Source organism: Corythoichthys intestinalis, chromosome 1 (genome assembly GCF_030265065.1).
Source record: "Corythoichthys intestinalis isolate RoL2023-P3 chromosome 1, ASM3026506v1, whole genome shotgun sequence".
Classification (NCBI taxonomy): Eukaryota; Metazoa; Chordata; class Actinopteri; order Syngnathiformes; family Syngnathidae; genus Corythoichthys; species Corythoichthys intestinalis.
Genome location: NC_080395.1, coordinates 64,474,080 through 64,494,252, shown reverse-complemented (window position 1 = coordinate 64,494,252; position 20,173 = coordinate 64,474,080).

Here is a 20,173-nt window from a genome sequence, read left to right as displayed (position 1 = left end):
CAGTTACTTGAATTTTGGCACACTTGTTGTTGTTGTTGTTTTGTTTGTTTGTTTTTTAAATATCTTTAGCACTATTGGGAATAAAATGTTTGGCAAGCTTATTGACCCTTGATTTACATACAGATGTGAAACCAAATAATGAATAGGGGCATTTAAGTTGGCCATTTGCGAGTGTTTCGCCTCTTTGCATCTTCTCTGTTGCGTGACATCATTGGAGCAACAAAACAACTCTCAAATGACCTATCAGTTTCCACTGTGAGGAACACAGTAAATTGAAGACCACAGGCACAGTTCTAGGCGAGGACAGGAGTGGCAGGAAAAGAAAAATCCCAGATAAGCAGAGGCGAAGGATGGTGACTAGTGGTAATCTCAGCCCACAGACCAGCTCCAAAAACCTAAAACAAGGCAATAAGAACTGCAAATGGTGTCATTTTGCATCATTCAACTACTCAGCAAACTTTACACAAGAAGATGATTTATGGGAGAGTAATGTGGAAGAAGTCTTTTCTGTGCAGATGCCATAAACAGAGTAACTTGAGGTATGACATTTGGATAAGCCAGCTTCATTTTGGAATAATGAACTGTGGACTTATCAAACTTATAGTAAATGTAGTTATTTGGACATAAAACAGGGGCCGTATGCATGGAAGGTGAAGAACACGGCATTTGAAGACAGACACTTGCTACCCACAATTTAATGGTTGTTCCGTCATGCTGTGGGACCAGTGCAGTATGGCATTATATCTGTGCCACCATTCTGAGCACGCAATGATAGATTTTGAGCACAGAAAAATATATTGAACAAGCAAATCAATATTTTGGGCGAGCATTCATCGATTCTGAGCACATAAAATAATATTGAGCAAAAAATTTTATTTTTATTTATTTATATATTTATTTAGTTTTATTCGCTCAATTCCCCACTCCCGCTTTCGCTAAAATCTCTCGAACCCTGCTCTCGCCGGTTTGTTTTCTTTGCGCGCTCAGTTTGGTTCACATGTTACAAATGTGCCACGAAGCCAACCAATCAGAGAACTGGCGGAAGTACACCAATTGGCTGTTTCCAAAGAAGTCATCCTTCTCCCTCTGTCATAGTGCAGGTACTAACAATCTTGTTAAAGTTGATGTTGCATGGATTCCAGTCAGTGTCAGCAGATCCTTGTGAACAATTGGAAATTGGATATACAGTACATATACAAAACGCCAAGTGAAAACCATCATTAACGCCTGAACAGGAAAAAAAAAAGGTTACAGTGGTCTCAGGCAAAGCTGTCATGGACTAAAGGTAACAATGAACAATGGGAATTGGGTATCCACTGGACATTGTTAGGAGTGCTTTGGCACTAACCCTGCCCTGTCATAGCCAAAACTGCTCTGTCTTTCCTCTACCTTTCATATCAGTCATTAGATGTATCGCCCTCCCCACATGCTGTCCCCGAAGTAAGTTGTAATAAGCTTGTAACGCTACTTGTAGGTAAGTAGCACATACTGTATATTCAATTATGTTTTTGTTGCTCCAATCCCCTTGTTCTTTATTTTATTTTTTCCCCTTGAACTCCTTCGGTCTAGCTGCATTTTCTGGATAAACACCACAATATAAACCACCACAATAGAACCATACCAAACAACCCCACGGCATATTAAAACTTAGCATTAAAAGGTATTTCGATTTACCTTTCTGTATGTTAAACAGCTGAACAGGACAGGTAAAAAAGAAACAATGGCTAACTGGTGAAATTCATATGTCACCAACACAAATGTTTCCTCACAACCAGAGGAGCCATGGCACGGCAGAGAAATGAAACACCGAACATGTGTGACAGTCTCCCATGAAGGTTAAACACAGTCTGTCAGACGCTACACTATCTTGTGTATCCTCTCTGTTACCCCTTTCTGACCACAGCGTTAACTCTATCACATTTGCCCGTTGTGGCTGGTTGCCCTAGCCCTCTAGTCAAACCACAAGTTCTAAATCAGCACGCTTTTTGGCCAGCTTCCTGTAGCTGTTGGGATTTTTCTATCAATACAACTACCTGTAAGTTCCCTGTCATGTTCTCTGTGAATTGTGTACAAAAACAACAAATAATTACCAGCAATCTATGACAAAAAACATGGGGATTACACAATTTTACAAGACTTTCCCCTTAAAGGGCAGCTGAAGAGCTTTTGGGATGAGCATTTCACTCGGTTAAATTGGCCTGAATGCATCATTCGTCTCAAACCTCAAATTACCAAAAATTATTTTGAATTGACCGCGTAGTTTTTGAGTTACTGCCATAGCAACACCTTAGCAACGACGGACGCACCTCGATGCCAGCTGCTACCTGATGACGTAATTTCCCCAAGACCTTGCCAGCACTCCATACGAATACCACGCTATCACCGCCATATTTGCAAACATTTTTCTGGGTTTTACTCACGAGATTAGTCATGCCATCTTGATGTGTAGCGATGAATTGCTCACACGAAGGCACAAGACTATGAGTGGCCCAAAAAAACCCTTCTGCAAGAATTTGGACATCTTTTGTGAGACTCAAGCGGAAGAACTTCACGCAGTGTCCTCGATCGCGTCTTTGTTTGCAACATTTCAGCGACGATGTTTGGGTACTGTGGAAAGTGGACCCCAAAGCAGACAAAGAGAACAACTGTGCTAGTATGCAACGTTTATTTAATTTCGCACGAGGCTCGGAGCAGCGCACATGCACAATGGGTTGTAGCTGTCAAAAGGTGACAGGCAGTCAATCAGGAGACGATACAGCTCGGTATCAGGCACAGGGAATTCTGGGATGGAACAAGAAGTCAAATTATCCATGTGTGATACAATATGAGAAATACCTGAATGCTGGACATGACTGATGGGTATGCCGAAAGTGTGTGGCGACAAGCAGCAACAACAAGCAGGTTTATGAAGGCGGCTGATTGTGATGGGTCGCAGCTGTCATCGTTCACCCGTCTGGCCTCCAGCCTGCAATCACGAAGCCCTCATTGACTAATCTAGGAAGATGCAACGTAAGTAGGCCCTTAATGACAATTTGATACGTTTATTACTGGATTGCGACCGTTTTCTTTTTTTTTGTTGTTGCTTGCCTGTCAAAAGACAGCTGACAGGTTGTCTATTCATGTCAATTTGATACATTTATTTCTAGATCCATATATCTACTCGTCTTTTTTTTTGCAATTACTGATAATTATATTATGGACTTCAAAATGTAATTGACGGGGCGCGGGGCCGATAAAAAGGGGGCGTGCATTGTTGGCGAGGCCATCAAAGCTGACCGAGAGGAATCATAGACAAAGACCCTTTTTCGATGAACATTCTTGTGAATAAATGCTTAAATCCCTAAATTCTTTATAGATATGGACATAAAATAGTCTCGATTCTTGGTTAAAAGCAAAAAAAAAAAAACCCAAACAAACGTGCAGGTAGCATTTATTTTACATAAATATGTCAAATGTGCGGCTCATCTTTAAGTTCACTGCGGCGCCGCCTTACCACAACTAAGAGCTTATTACTTTGAAATAAATGATTAAATCCTTGAATTCTTTATTGATATGGGCGTAAAACAGTCTCGATTCTTGGTTAAAAGCAAAAAAAAAAAAAAAAAGTGCATTATAATTCTTCCACTTTTTTCACAACATTTCAAAATGCAAGCATGGTATGAAAAATATAATAATTACCTTGAATCCTCGAACAAATCACTCCTGAGACAATCCTTCCTGTTTGTGTGGTACAGCTTTCGTAATTGTTTAACCCTTTAAGGTCTGGGCCTATTTTGTCTGATTTTGCATGCCTTTGAAGTTGCCTTTATATTTCAAAGAAAGAATTGTTTACGATGGCCTGGTTTGGTCCCTTTTTTTGTGACACCTTGAACTTCATGTCCAAACTGTTGTTTCCTTCACTGACCAATTATAAATCATCATTTTGGGCCCAAAAAGACCAAAAATTCCAAAATCGTTTTGTCAAAATTTTTAATATTGATGTCCAATTGACAACCAAACATGCGTAACGAACCGTTTTGAAATTTTATAATATTTATTCAACATGTTAGGATGAACATTCAACCAAAAAAATTTAGAATAAATAGTCTTATATTTGACAATTCAACATAAACAACAGGTATAGCCATAGGCGTTTTTTGCTTTTATACATGCTCTAGTCAAAACAGGTTATATACCTGTACAGCAGACCAAACAGTGAAGAACAGTGAAAAATATATACCATCTAACACAAAAAGTGTTTAGAGGCCATCTCTTTATGAGTTTAGGTATTGCGGCCCATCGCCTGATGAAAACTATGTACACACAATGAAGCTTCTTGAACACACATTTATATACACAAATTGAGAAGACTGATTGTGGGGGGAAAAAAAAAATATAGCATTGGAAAAAAAAGTATTTTCAAAAATATTTACAATAAACAAGTTAAATTTTTTTCAGGCATGCCACTCCGAAAAGCTGTTTCGTCCTGGAATTCCTTGCCTTCCAATAATCTTGCACAGTTGGAAGTGAAACCAAAGACATGTACAAGAGGAGTCCAATAAATTTTTCAAGCTCCTCCGCTGTAGTGTCTGTCCACACAAACTTTTTCCCAATCTCTTTTCGGACTCTGCCATACTGGTTTGTGTGTTTGCACATATTCATCATTGTCGATGAGGTGAAGAACAGGTCAAAAAGTTCTTTTGGGGTGTATGCATGTTCACGATTCACCTGAGGTCCTGGTGGTCTCCGGGGTGTGAACCGGCTGCACTGTGGGGCAGTGTCTGTGTCTTGCTCTGTGCTCCATGGCACAGGTGCAGGCTGAGCCAGTGGTGATCGGCTTCTGCCGCGCTGACTTCTCCAGCCTCTCCTCCGCTGACATCTCATCGCTCTTCCGTGATGACCCCTTCTCCCTCGTCCTCTTTCCATTCGGGCAGTGAATGTAGATTTTTCATTGTCACTATAAATGTACATGAAAAAAAAGTCAGTATTTATGAAAATAATAAAGTATAAAATAAAAATATATACAGCAATAAATAATAATGGAAATCTATATGTATGACAATAGAAAGAATACCATAGCAATACCATAGCTGATGAATATGTGCTACATCCCTAATCTTCATATAGAAAGAAGAACACAAATTATAAATTCCTGCCTGGGATACACACAGTGCACGTACGACTTTGATCTGATATGCACATTTTATTATTATATACACAAACACACACTTATATTGCATCAAAATTAACTTTGTCTTGCAATATCAAAAGAAACTTTCAAAAGAAACTTTTTCAGCATTAAAAAAAAAAAGTGAGTTGGCTTACCTCTGCTCTTCGATGGCGTCACCCACGTGTTCAATCCGTCACTATCTTCACTCAAGGACTCTTCCGAAGAAGACGATGATGACGAATTTAGACCATCCTCTTCCTCAAGTTGATCAAAAAGCACAATTGCTTGCGCTAAATTTAGTTTTCCGTTCATTCTCAAAGTCACACAAAGTCACTGCTTGATCCAAACGGCCGTCGCTCGCCACCTCGCTGCTTCAGAACACTCCTCCCTCCCCGTGGAACCTCGCACGGCAGTTTTATTTATTAAAAAAAAAAAAAAAAAAAAAAACGCATTTTGTGCTTCCACTGTGACTTCGAAAGGGTTCGTTTGATTTGTGTTTTTTTCATGGAGCTTCCGTTTTGAAAAAGGACAAGAAATGATCGAAATATAGACATAAACAAATGATCCATGCAGCGTTTTAATGTTTTTTTGAGATGACAATAAAACTATCAAACTTAAATGACAATATCTCACGTTTTAGTTGGTCGATTGACTTCAAATAATAACGAGAGTAAACCGCAACTTCCGCACTTTAAAACGAGACCAACCAACGGCATGTGGGTGACGTAATTAAAACGTGAGGGCGCTTCAAAGACGACGTGCGCTGAGGACGCGCCGGCGCGTCCTTCGACTCTCAAGGGTTAACTGAAATCCACCGTTAGTTCATTGCGTGCGTGTTTGTGAATAGCTCCTCTTGATGTGGGTGGCCCCCTGCGTGAAGGAGTTGTGCAGTGCATGGCCGAGCTGACTCGTCATTAATGATGATGTCTATGATTATATCTCCTTAAGTACCAATCTTCAACCTCTCTTTGTTGTCATTGCAGTCTGTTCTGTATCCTGTAACTATCGCAGTTGATACCAAAGTTGTCAAATACTTTTCCTAATACTCCATTAGTTCATAGTGTGGCATGTGTGTCATATAGCAACCGACTGTTCTGCTACAGGATATTTGCAGGATCTGAAGATGAGGAGCAAGGTGCGTTATCAACATGTAGTTGGGACTCATATACTGTATGTGGTGAGGAAATAGGGTTGGTGTTTGAGGCATGAAGTGAATACAATCAGGACAGTATGTGTGTATGTAAACATTTGCACGTTTAGTTTCAAACTTACCTTGTTAGCAGACATGAGTGATGTCTTAGGTGTATGTATTTGATATTTAGTTTGCTGTTTTTCTGCGTTTCCTCTGTTTTTTGTTCGTCTTTAGCGAAAATTTAGCGAAAAGGTCTCCAAACCGGTCCTCAGGCCGACTATGGGTCCTGGTTTCTCTTCCAACCTATCCAGCACAGACAGCTTAGCCAATAAGGTTTCTGTTAAAACAAGCAGAAGCACCTGACTGCCATCAACTGATGACACCTTGTAACCTATCTGGTGTTTTATAAGTGTAATCTTGTTTGTTTGGAATGAAATCCTGCACCCACAGCAGGCCTTAGTGGAAGAGGTTAGAGACCCTTGATTTAGCCCAGTTTGCCTTTTGCGCTGTTCTTTGTCTTTTACCTAATCAGCTCATTTCATGTCCAAGTATTGTTTTCGTGTCATTTTGTCTTTAGTTCCATCCTCAATTCATTATCACCGTCAGACTAGACCTTCCACTGTACTAAGTTTGATCCCAATGATTGGCCTCATTTTTTTGTTGTCTTTAGTTATCTGTTTCTCACAGTGTTTATTTTCAAAATATGAAATTGAAGATTTTCATTTTTACCTGCTCCTTTCCCTTGGCACCTTATTTCCCTGCTTCCTACTTTGGGTCCACAATCCCACCTGGACACCACATACTCTTGACACACTCAGGTCAATCATAATCTTGGTATAAATAGTTTCTTAGATGTTAAAGATTAATCTATGATTAATCTTGACAGTGTCATGGAGTTCTTGCCTGGAATTATCGGAATTTTGGGTTGAGAACATTCAAGGTTTTTTAGGCTATTTCTTGTTCTTGCAGCTTCACCTGGTCTCAGTCAACCAGGTCCTGCAGTTTTCTGATGGGCTCTATTTTTATCAGTTCCTGATTTTGTTGCATCTCACTTTGTGTCCAACTCTGCATCTTTTTATTTACCATATTGCCTCCTGCATTTTGTGTCATGAGAATCATGATTTTTTTTGCCTGTCAATGGATTACTTATATATGCTTAAAGAGCATACGACAGGAGAAAAAAAAGTCTTCAATGGCATTATTATGTGAATTAGAATCATATTTTGAGACGATTCGACTATATACAACAATTTAGCAAAGCGCAGATGACGAGAAATTAGTCTTTTAATCTGCCGATTAGCCACGCCTACCATTATAGGACTTTAGCGGCCCCAATAGGTGGATGACGTCAGCGGTAGACTGGGCTCATCGGTTTTACTATTCAGCCCATTGAGGGCAATTATTCAGAACGAGGAATACGCGACGAAGAGAGCCACAAAATGTCATTATTTCAGTCTCTCTACTCCAATATTTTTACAGGATATTCTTTTTATCCAAGTATTTTTCCCCAATAGCTATATAAATGGCTTGAGAAAGACCAGTCAGCCCATCGAAGGGGAACTATTCACAACGAGGAAAACGCGACGAAGAGAGCTGCAAAATGTCATTGCTTCTGTCTCTTTACTTCAATATTTTTATAGGATATTCTTTTTATCCAAGTATTTTCCCCAATTGCTAAATAAATTGCATGGTCATGACAAATAACAGTCTTGTGCTAAATGGAATATGAAATAATAAAGAAGCATTTATTCAGTACGACATGGCAAAATTACTCCATAATGGTCAAAACTGTCGACTTCACCTTTACTGTCGCACCTCCCGAATGATATTTTATGACACCTAAATCAGACATATGTCATTTCCCTTCCCCGGCTTCGGAGAATGTAAACAAACCAAAAGGCGTGACAGCTAGCCGACATGCTAACACGAACCGAGTGATGTTTCAAAGTCTTCGAAGCGGAAAATCACACATAACTAGCCTGGATTATTTAACATGACGACTGGGTTGTCGATTGTTTACGCGGATCGGCAAACCGCCCGGCGGAGAGCAATTTACAGTTCATTTCCCGGAGGAGGGTGGCTGCAGTTGTTGTGCAACTAATGTGCTGCTAATGTGCATGAGGAGAGATTTTTACATGCCTATCAATGATCAAATGTAAGTAGTCCTTTATTTAAAGAAAGCTCGTAGTGTTTACTTTGTAATAGCTGTATTAATATTTGACATAATACCAAACAAGATGTTTACTCACTTCCTCGTAAGTCCAATGGTCCCACAGTAGTCGGGCTTGTTTTGGCCAATATCCACGGTGAATGGGAAGCTTTTGAAACTCCAAAAAGGCACACATGCCTCTCCCTCATACAGCAAGATTTTCTGCAGCCGTTCGGCTGGCGTGATGCGAAAAATAAACGTATTAATCCGCAAAATCAGATGAATCCTTCGTCTTCATACACAACAGTACGCTGTATAGTGAAGAGAACGCCTTCTACCGTACACGTCACAGCGCCCTCCACAATGCAAGACCGAAGCCGGAAGTCACTCATTTTCATGGCGCGGGATTAAAAAAACTAAATAAATATAGCGATCGCTTCCACACACATACAAGCGGTCCATATCATTCAGGAGCATAAAATACAGCGTGTATTTTTTGTGTCACATGCACTTTAAAGTGTCACGGACAACGCAGGCAGATAGGTGTTGTGGACCCAAATGCAGGGAAACGAAAATGCAGCAAGGAAGGTGGCGGTGAACTCAAAAAAACGTTTTAATAATCACTAACAAAAACACAAAGTACAACCAAAAGGACTGGGGATCAAAAAGGCAAGGTTCAAACAAAACTTAATCGGAGGGACTGGTACATGAGGGTTTGGACAGGACTTGACATTGACTCTGACAATAACGCAACAAGGAGTGAAAAGAAACAGAGCTTATATACACACACGCAGACAAGGGGTAACGACACAACGAGGAACAGCTGGGTTACACAGGAGGATGCAGATTGGAGGATACACTAGGAGCTGGCACAACAGGTGAAATCAATGGGTAATCACAGGAACACACTAGGAGGGAACCAACTCAAAACCTAACAGTGCCCCCCCCCCCCCCCCCCCCCCCCCAAGGGACGGATCCCAGATGTCCCAAAAGAAAATAAGGTCCCAAACACGGCGGGCAGAGGGGGCCCGGAAGAGAGATTGTCGTCAGCCCATCGGGTTTAGCCAGGCGGGTGGCTGGGGCATCAGACGTGGGGAGTCGGCGCGGGCACAGGACTGCGGGGAGTCGGCGCGGGCACAGGACTGTGGGGAGTCGGTGCGGGCACAGGACTGCGGCGTAGACGGCGAGGCGCCGGGACAGGCACCTCGGGCAGCCTGGACGGGCACCTCGGGAAGCCGGGACGTCGTTGCAGGAGCCACGGGAGACCGAGGAGTCTGGACAGGTGCAAGCTGTCGGCATTGACGACCACGCCAAGGCTCTTGGCGAGTGCCTTCAGGTGGCAGGGGTGGCAGAACCGCCTCATTAGGCCGCAATGAGCCTGGGCGACCCCGCAGACAACCCCGGGGGGTCCCCGATAGATGGCCCAACGGGATCCCAGGTAGGAGTCTCTGGCCAGGAGCTCAGAACGGGACACAGAAAGAGGAGGGTGGAAAGAAAAACGCTCAGGGGAGACAGAGGGCATGAAATCAAATTCAGAGTCGGAATCGGAGAGAAGATCATATAAATTGTGATCCTCCTCAAAATCAAAAAAATCGCAGTCCAAAAAAACGTGCTGAGGTAAAACATAATTGGGGGAATGGGCGGACCGTCGTTGGCGAGCACGCCGGTGCCGGGTTTTTCCCGCTGGGTCCACAATGGGTTACGTCATTCTGTCACAGATCACGTGGGCAGACAGGTGGTATGGACCCAAATCCAGGGAAACAAAAAGGCAACAAGGCAGGTAGCTATGAACTCAAAAAACATTTTAATAATCACTAACAAAAACACAAAGTACAACCAAAAGGACTGGGGATCAAAAAGGCAATGTTCAAACAAAACTTACTTAATCGGAGGGACTGGTACACGAGCGCTTGGACAGGACTTGACATTGACTCTGACAATGACGCAACAAGGAGTGAAAAGAAGCTGAGAGCTTATATACACACACGCAGACAAGGGGTAATGAGACAACGAGGAACAGCTGGGTTACACAGCAGGATGCAGTTTGGAGGATACACTAGGAACAGGTAAAACAGGTGAAATAAATGGGTAATCACAGGAACACACTAGGAGGGAACCAACTCAAAAGCTAAGATATAGGTTCTTTTGTCCTCTTCAATCTCTGACAGACAGGGTAGTTTTATGTGTAATATGGGAAGGCTATTGCAGCCCAAGCTCATTCAAGATGGATATCTTTGCTGTTTCAGTTCAGTGTGAAGTCACCCATGTCCGCTGCCCAATCCATGGGAATTATTTATGACTTCTTAATTTAACACAGTGAACATTGTGAAAGACGCATAAATATAGCAAGTCTTATACCAGACTAAAGCATGTTTAAACTTTTATGGAGTGTTCCACAAAATGCTCTCTAAGTAATAGTGCAGAAACAGTTTTACCAACTGACCTTAATAACAACCCAACCCAAATACTTGTCTGGGACATCAACAATGCCCCATGTACAGTACATCAGTTCAAGGCACCATGCAGCTAAAAGCTAAAACCATTTTCAAGGTGAAACAAATCTTGAGAATCACTGTGCATCTGTCCTTACTGGGTATACTGGCAAGAAACCTCAATAGCCCAGGTTCCTATCACATTCTGCCGAGTTGCTTCTCATTACAACGACTGTCCTCCCAATGCTGGATTATGGTGTTATTATTTTAAGATGATTTTAAAATAACGTGGTCTTCTCCACAAATTCGCCATTAGTTAACCACAATATATCACGCTGCCATTCACTTTGTCCCTGTCCTATAGTACCTGGCACTGTGATCTTTACTTCCTTTTTAAATGTCCCTCTCAGCAAGCAGACAAACTGGCCGTGATTATGTATTAAACATATATTGGCAAGGCTCACACTTATCTCCACTATTGGGCCAACATGGCTCCAAGCATGTAGGAGAAAAGGAATTGTCAATTTGAAAACTCAAAGCAAATTTCATAATTATTCTCAGACTTGTTACATACTTTCAACAATTACTGTATATTCAAACTCATTTCATGTTTTTGGAAACAAGTCAGGAAAATCATTTTGCAGGTTATTGGTGACTTGAATTACCAAATAAATTCCCCATAGAGACTTCTTGGGCCCCTTTTTAATGGTGTTCCTTTCCCAGAGGCCAGTTCTACTTCCAGGATGTCACAACAGCTAAATTATCACTTAGTCTACATCAATCTGTTTGAATTTTGTTTTAGTCTTCTATCTTTAGTCTGTTCGTCATTGCAAGTGAGAAGCTGTTGAATTAATGAATGAATGAACATAGATCAGGGCCAAATCCTCTAAGTCCTCTGGTAAGGCAATGGAAAGAAAATAGCAAAAATAAACCACAAAGTAATGACCAATGCATTTAATACATTTGTAAATTATGAAAGATGGATTTCTTGTACACAAGTGGAATACGTATCCCATAAGAATCATGTCAAATTTGACAAACCACACACTTTTCTGATTGTATTTAAGCTTGACAGATAGTCAGACTCGACCGATTTTGTTTGCTGAAAGTACTTTCAAAGCAGCTTGTAAAAATAGGCTCAGAGGGGTCAGAATCTTTAATCAGCCAAGTTACATTGAGAACAAGGCTTTGTTTGTTCTTCCACGAACTGTACTTTTATTCTAGATGAGGCAAGCAGTTTTAACTGAAGATGACTGATGAACACCAACGGTTTAGCGGTAACTGAATGGGTTGATTGATTTACGAATAGTGAACATTTTTAGTGATTGGCTTACGTGTTGGGAGGGTCTAGTGACTCATATCTTGTTGACATGGAGACCAAAATAGCTGCCAAATGGAAGAGGGCATTCAGTTTACCCTTGAGACTTCACACGATGGTGAAGAAAATGAAGGGAGAAAGACAGACTGAGAAGTGCGACACAAAGCAAGAGAACAGGAGAGAAGACCTTAGAAAACTATGACGATCTGAGTTACATAAACCATCATAACAATGCAATGAATCATAACAACTCATTTTGTTCCCCCATGGGAGTGGGTTAAGTTGTCAGGGTCAAAAGATGAATTAGCAATATTTGGGAAATAGAAAAGACTTGCCTTATGCAATAAGTAACAAAGGTCATCAGAGAATGATGCACCACATACATACTCAACTGTCACTCACAAAATGTCATATAAGTGTGTGGCAATGAAAACAGCATTGTTCAAAATGCACCGACTGCAGTGTGTTAAATGTAAACTGATATTTTTTAAGTGTACAAAGTTATGCTGCTCTGCATTTTCTTTTTAATTGTCAAAAGAGATTCATTTATAGGCATACAAAAGAAAATCGGTTTGGTTTTGCACAATGTAGTTTGAGGAGCCAGCTTTAAGGAAAACTAAAAATATGGGTAAGAAGGGTTTCTGTGTTTTTATGCTCTAGGTGGTTTTAAATGGACCTATCACAAAACCTCGCCCCCTTCTAAAGCCCGGACAACCCAAGGCTCAGTCGAATTCTCTTAGTGACAGTGACTGAGTGAACGAACGATTTATGGATGATGGCGGGAGTCCAAAGTTCTGAATTTGCACTACCACAGCTGGCAATAGAGATGTTTTTTTAAAAATGATTTTTATCTAGAAGCAGACAGAGAGGGCTGCAGTATGCAGTTTAGAGGTATGTCCAACCCAAACCCAACTTTACAGCGAGGGAACCATGATTATAATCGAAGTGAAATGCTACCACTTGCAACCTAAAAACGAGAAACCCCGTTGGCCGAATATATATCTAGCTATAATGTTTGCTACTTAGTAACGTCATGTCATGTTTCTGCCAGATTTTTCACCCGAAGCTTTTGTGGCGATGAATAAGGGTTCTTTTACACTCAGTTGGATTCTCAATATTATCCAACGGTGCTAAATAAAGAACTTGCATCATGAACATACATGTGCAACATGAATATGGTGTAAATAAATGCTAAAGACAAACTGTTAGAGAGTGGCATGCAATGAGTTGACCACAGCCACATGCTAGGTATTTGTGAGGAGAAATTTCAAAAAAGTACAGTATGTCTTCCTTTAAATTTTTTTATTGAAAGTTTGTGGTTTTTGGTCTCGACAGCATAGATTAGTTTTATTTTATTTGTGTAGCGTGTAGTGACAAGCTAGTAAAAAAAGTAGGCATTCAAATGCTAGCAAACTAACGTTAACAGTTAAGTCTACGTTTCTACTACATGCCATTATTATATATATATTTTTTTAAATTTAACAAATCGATCAATAACTTGCCTTTGAACAAGCATAAGTTAGGGTGGCCAAACGTCCTCTATTGCCCAGACATGTCTTGGGATTGGAATTGGTACAATTTTTACAATTCCGATTCCATTATTGATATTGCTTAACGATTCGATTATTTATCGATTCTCATATCGATTCTAATTTGGACTAATGGACTGTATGAGGTTCTGGGTTCAATATGTTTTATGGTTCATTCGCCTCGGGGTGTCGATTAGAACACAAGGAGCAGAGAGTGGAGTTGGTCTTTGGCACTTTTAATCCAACTTTGCAACAGGCACAAGTGTATACAGGCAATGGCACTTGATATAAGAATCACTCAATGAACAGATTAGAGCATGCGTGGAAAGATGTTGATGTATTTGTATATGTGTGGAAGAAGACTGGAATGTGTGGGGGAATATCTGTGGTTCTGAAAGGAAATAAAATTACATCATATTAGTGCTGATGCAATAAACAATGCAAATTGACTGTAAAGCAGTCAATAACACATATACATGACTCGCACAGCATAATGAACACAAAGGTGGGGGGACGCGAGTGCACGCACACAACCCGCAAGCACGCTGCGTGCACGTGCGGTCATCTTGGCCAGAAAAGTGGCGAAAACTAAGCACTTTACACTCATATAGATGTACAACATCATCTTAAGATGCTAAACTAACACATTCCCTCTCAACACAAATGTGCAACGCAAATATAATGTAAACAATGCTCTCCTCAACGCAGCGAGGACGAGCGGGAGATGCAGCGAGCTGATAACGGCTCTAACTTATCATAAGAACTTTATGACGTGAAGAGGAAATACTTACATTCGTTAATGGACGCACACAGATTAACACTTCCTCGCACAGCGTTAAACCATCGGGTTTGGCCATTTTGAAGTTAGAAAAAGATGCTTTAAGTCATGAATACACAGTATATTCCTTTGCAACTGGCTGGCTGGTGTCCGACTTTTGTGATTTGGGGGCGTGGTTTTGCGATAGATCCATTATTGTTTTGAGCACTGTGGGAACAATTTCAGACTGTATGCAAAAACAAAACAACAACAACAAAAAGCGCGGCTGTGGGCTCCATACAGCCGCTCCCCAATGTAATGTTGTCCTCAGTCTTTTCTGGATGAGAAACAAAAGTCTGTCTGTGCCCAGTTCTAAAATGACTGGACTATGCTCGCTACATGTGGGTGTTTTGAGTTGCAGGTTGATACTATTTATTACTATTTACGATGATGTTGTCTTTTCAATCAAGTATCTTTTATTTCCTTGTTTGTTGAATTGTGGTTTTTATATGAAGCTCAAACTCTCAAGTTTCCTGTGTTTTCCTGTGGAAAAAGTTCTATCCGGGAGAAATTGTGCCATACAGACAGATGGCTTCAATCAGGCACTTGGTGTTCATCTGGAGGACATCAGACATATGTCACCGAGTATTGAGAAAGAACAGTGGGCACTGTGCTGATGCATTCGTCAATACTAGAATATAGCTGGAGGCCACAATACCACAATGTGCATTCATACAGACAGAAAGGATGAATGACAGGACCACAGCCTGAATGACACAATACTGGACAGTCATACAAGACCACGCAGGGTAATTTGTGACTCAAAAGTTTTGACCTTTTGTCTGAAGACAAATTGCAGCTGAACTCATACAGGGCATCTTCTGTGTTTTAATTCCATTATTGCTAAGAACACTTGTATATCAAACATATTGAATTATTTGCCTTTTTTTTTCTTGTTAACGAGTCATTTCCATGAGTAACTTTTACATAACTTGCAAAATAGCTACTAGCTTCAACACAATTATACAATTTTCCCTCTATTGTTACCAAGAAATTACAATACATCCATGAGTAGCCTTTAATATGAGAACATTAGCTGAATGCCTTGATAGTTTCAATTTCTGGGTCACAGTGTTCACAAGCGTCATCTATCTGAGTCAGTACAACCCGATCCCATTTCTATTAAGTTCTATTTAGTTTTGACTTGAGGTTTCTGGAGGCTTACATTTGCAAGATATGAAATTGGTGTAAATGAGACCTACATGCAGAAGCACATTGAGACTGGAATTGCAACAGGATGATGCACAGTATATCCTCAAAGGCTCCTTTCACTGGCTGAAGCTCACAGAATTATACATTGGTTATTTATATAGAGTAATAAAAAATAACAAGCACTTACTTCATTCCTCTGATTTGGCAATGATGTCTTTATTTTGAGCTCTTTGACTCAGATTCCCCTTAATTTTGTAAGAAGACAATTTTTCTTTATTTATTGCATTTTACAAGCAGCATGGTGAATGAGTGGATAGCACATCTGCTTCACAGTTCTGAGATCAAGGGTTAAAGACCAAATGTGAAGTAAGGTTGGCCAACAATGTTTTTGAATAATATCAATGGCTAAATAATTACAAGCATATTTTCATTATTTTTTTTTACGCAACCCTTCCAGATTCTTTGTTTAACCCATAGCAACGCCCTTGACAACGAAAATGCTTTTCTTCGACAATCTTCGGAAATCTTCGGAAATTACGTCACACAGAGAGCTGCGAGGGAAGTCCGCCATAAAACAGTATTGTTGCATAGCTTTTCGGTAAGATGCCACGGCTGTGTGTTGCGATGTATTGTTCTCAATCTAAAGAAAAGTTGTATGAGTGGCCAAAGGATAGCAGGGCACGTAAATGGACATCTTTCGTTTGCACTAAGCGAATGAATTTCACGCCATCATCGAGTAGTGTTCTCTGCTACAAACACTTCGAAGATGCCTGCTTCCTCAACCGGTCTGCTTATGATCAAGGATTTGCAAAAAACGTAATTGTGGTTTTCGGATAGATGACTGATGACTTTGTCAAAGCAGAGCTGCCAACTGTTGTGGAATGAACAGTAGAAGGTAGCGACGTTAGCCGAAATGTAATTCGAGGCAAAACCCCGATCGTGTTGTGGAATGAACAGTAGAAGCTAACTCGTGGCAATCCCCAATCATATTTGTATTGAGTTCATTTTGCCTACACTTATGAATTCGTAAAAACTTTTTTTTTTTTAAATCCCAGGCATGTTAGGATCGCGGAACTGGTGGTGGTGGTGGTGGTGGGGGGGGGGGGGTCCTAACGCAAACAATAGGGAAACAGAGGAGAGTTGTCAAGTTTATTAAGCACAGGACGATTGATTGCGGGGGGAGGCACCGTAGACGCCAACGTGGATAGCAGGTGGGTTGGCGGTCCACTGGTAAATGAAGGTAACCGAGGAGGGGTGCGATGATCAAGTCCTGGAGGTGAGAAAAAGGTCATAAGCCGTGTGTCAAAATTAAGATATATACTAGGAGTGCGAGAACAACTGACGAGGAAACCAGACGAGTTGATCGGGCGACGTGGTGGTGCGTCCGCTGGGTTTTTAAGCTGGCTGATGATGAGTCACCGCTGGCTGCTCCACCCGTCTGACAATCGACCTGTAATCAAGCAAACTCCCCTCACCTGAGGCAGGGCTCAGGAAGGACGGGCAGAGGCCCTAACAGGACCCCCCCTCTCACGGACACCACCTGGCGCCCGACGGAGAGCATCGGGATGGGCGCGGTGGAAATCCCAGATGAGAGCCCGAGACAGCACCCACCGGGACGGGACCCAGGAGCGTTCCTCAGGACCATGGCCCTCCCAGTCCACGAGGTACTGAAGCCCCCTGCCATGGCGGCGGACGTCCAACAGGCGCCGCAACCTGAATGCAGGGCCCCCATGGACCGACAGAGGTGGAAGAGGGCGGAACAGGGGGGACAAGTGACACGAGGAAACCGTTTTGACCTGGGAGACGTGGAACGTGGGATGGACGCGGAAATGCTGAGGGAGCTTGAGACGAATGGACACGGGGTTGACCACCTTTGACGATCTCGTATGGACCCACAAACCGGGGGGTGATTTTAGCCAAACCAGTCTTCACTGGCAGAAACTTTGATGACAGCCAAACCTTCTGGCCCACAGTGTAACCAGGTGCTGGCGTGCGACAACGGTTGGACTGGGCAGACGTTGTTTGTGAGGTCCGTTGGAGCGCCATGCGGGCCTCGTTCCAGACCCGGGAGCACCGGTTGACGTGGGCCGGGACTGAAGGGACAGCGATGTCTTGTTCCTTTGAGGGGAATAACGGCGGTTGATAGCCAAGGGAGCAGAGGAACGGGGACATACCGGTTGAGGCGTTCGGAAGGGAGTTGTGGAAATACTCAATCCACGGTAGCTGGTCACTCCAGGAGGCAGGATGGGCCTGCGTGGTGAATCGGAGGGCGGCTTCTAGCTGTTGATTTGTACGCTCGCATTGCCCGCTAGTCTGTGGGTGATAGCCGGAGGAGAGACTCACCTCGATGCCCAGCGTTGCGCAGAAAGCCTTCCACACCTGGGAGGTGAATTGCGGTTCCCGGTCTGAGACGACATCTGCTGGGATACCATGTAGGCGGAGGACATGCTGTGTGAGCAAAGCAGCTGTCTCTGTGGCGGTGGGGAGCTTACGAAGAGGAATGAAGTGGGCTGCCTTGGAAAACCTGTCCACTATTGTGAGGATCACCGTGTTGCCATCGGACGGAGGGAGACCGGTGACGAAGTCGAGGGCGATATGTGACCAAGGTCGTCTTGGGATGGGCAGTGGGTGTAGAAGTCCAGCGCTGGCCCTGGTGGACGTCTTGCTGCGTGCGCAGACCATTCACGCCAGGACAAACGATCGGGTGTCTGTCACCATGGTCGGCCACCAAAACCGCTGCCGTAGCACTGCCAGTGTTCTCCTAATGCCGGGGTGGCAAAACAAGCGAGATGAGTGAGACCATTCTAGTACCTGGGCACGCAGGTTCGTTGGAACAAAGAGGGTTGACTGTGGTCCGTCACGAGGGTCGGGGTGGTCCTTGAGTGGCTCTTTCACCTTCCCCTCGATCTCCCACTCCATAGCGGCAAGAAAGCAGGTCGGTGGGAGTATAGTTGAGGGCTCCCCCTATGACTGACTCCTTTGGAACTACCGGGACAGGGCGTTAGTTTTTGCGTTCTTGGAACCTGGAATGTAGGACAGGTTAAAATTGAATCGGCAAAAATACATGGCCCACCGAGATTGACGCGGGTTGAGACGTTTGGCGGACTTGAGATATTCAAGATTTTTGTGATCTGTGAGCACGAGAAACTGTACGGATGCGCCCTCCAGGTGGTGGCGTTATTCCTCCAGAGCCAGCTTCACAGCCAGGAGTTCTCTATAACCAATCCTGTAGTTCCGTTCAGCAGGGGATAGCCTACGGGAAAAATAGGCGCAAGGGTGCACTTTCCCGTCGGCCCTGCGTTGGGACAACACGGCACCCACCACCACCTCGGAGGCGTCAACTTCGACAATGAACTGAAGTGCCGGGTGAGGATTCACCAGCACAGGAGCTGTGATGAAATGGGCTTTGAGGTCACGGAAGGCTGCGCTGGCAGCATCAGACTAGCGGAACGGCGTAGCTGTGGAGGTAAGGGCTGTGAGAGGGGCAGCTATTCGGCTGTAGTTGGGGATGAACCGGCGGTAGTAACTGGCAAAGCCCAAGAAGCGCTGGAGCTGTTTTCGGTCAGCAGGAAGTGGCCAATTCAGGACCGCGGAGACCTTAGCTGGGTCCATGCGTAGTTGGCCCTTGCTGATGATGTAGCCTAGGAATTTGGTCTCGGGGATGTGGACCTCGCACTTTTCTGCTTTAACGAAGAGCTTGTTCTCCAGTAGACGCTGGAGCACTTGGCGGACGTGTTCCTTGTGTTCCACAGGGGTACGGGAGTAGACCAGGATGTCGTCGAGGTAGACCACAACGAATCGATTGATCAGGTCCCCGTGGACATCATTCACAAGGTTTTGGAAGACGGCGGAGGCGTTGGTAAGCCCGAATGGCATAACGAGGTACTCAAAATGACCCAGGGGCGTGTTGAATGCAGTTTTCCACTCGTCGCCTTCCCTGATGCGGACGACATGGTAGGCGTTGGGGAAGTCAAGCTTGGAGAAGATGGTGGCATCCTAAAGGGGGGTAAACGCAGACTCGAGGAGCGGATATTTGTTTTTCACGGTGATGTCATTAAGTGATTGATAGTCAATGCACGGGCGTAAGCCGCCATCTTTCTTTCCCACAAAGAAAAACCCGAACCCACCGGTGAAGAGGACGGCCGAATAATACCAGTGGCCAGGGATTCCTTCACGTACCGTTCCATCGCCTCCCTCTCCGGTAGAGAGATTGAAAACAGGCGCCCCTTGGGGAGGGCTGCACCCGGCAGGAGGTTGATCGCGCAATCATAGGCGGTGTGGAGGAAGCGACGCGGCTCATTCCTTACTGAACACTTGCCCGAGATCATGGTAACACTCCGGGACCTTGGAGAGGTCAGGTGGTACCACTTCTGGGACAGGGCAGGACGGCGTCAGTGAAGACACAAGACAGTGTGGGTGGCAATATGAGCTCCCGGCGGTTATCTTGGGGTGGGACCAGTCGATGGAGGGATTATGTTTTTTCAACCAAGGCAGC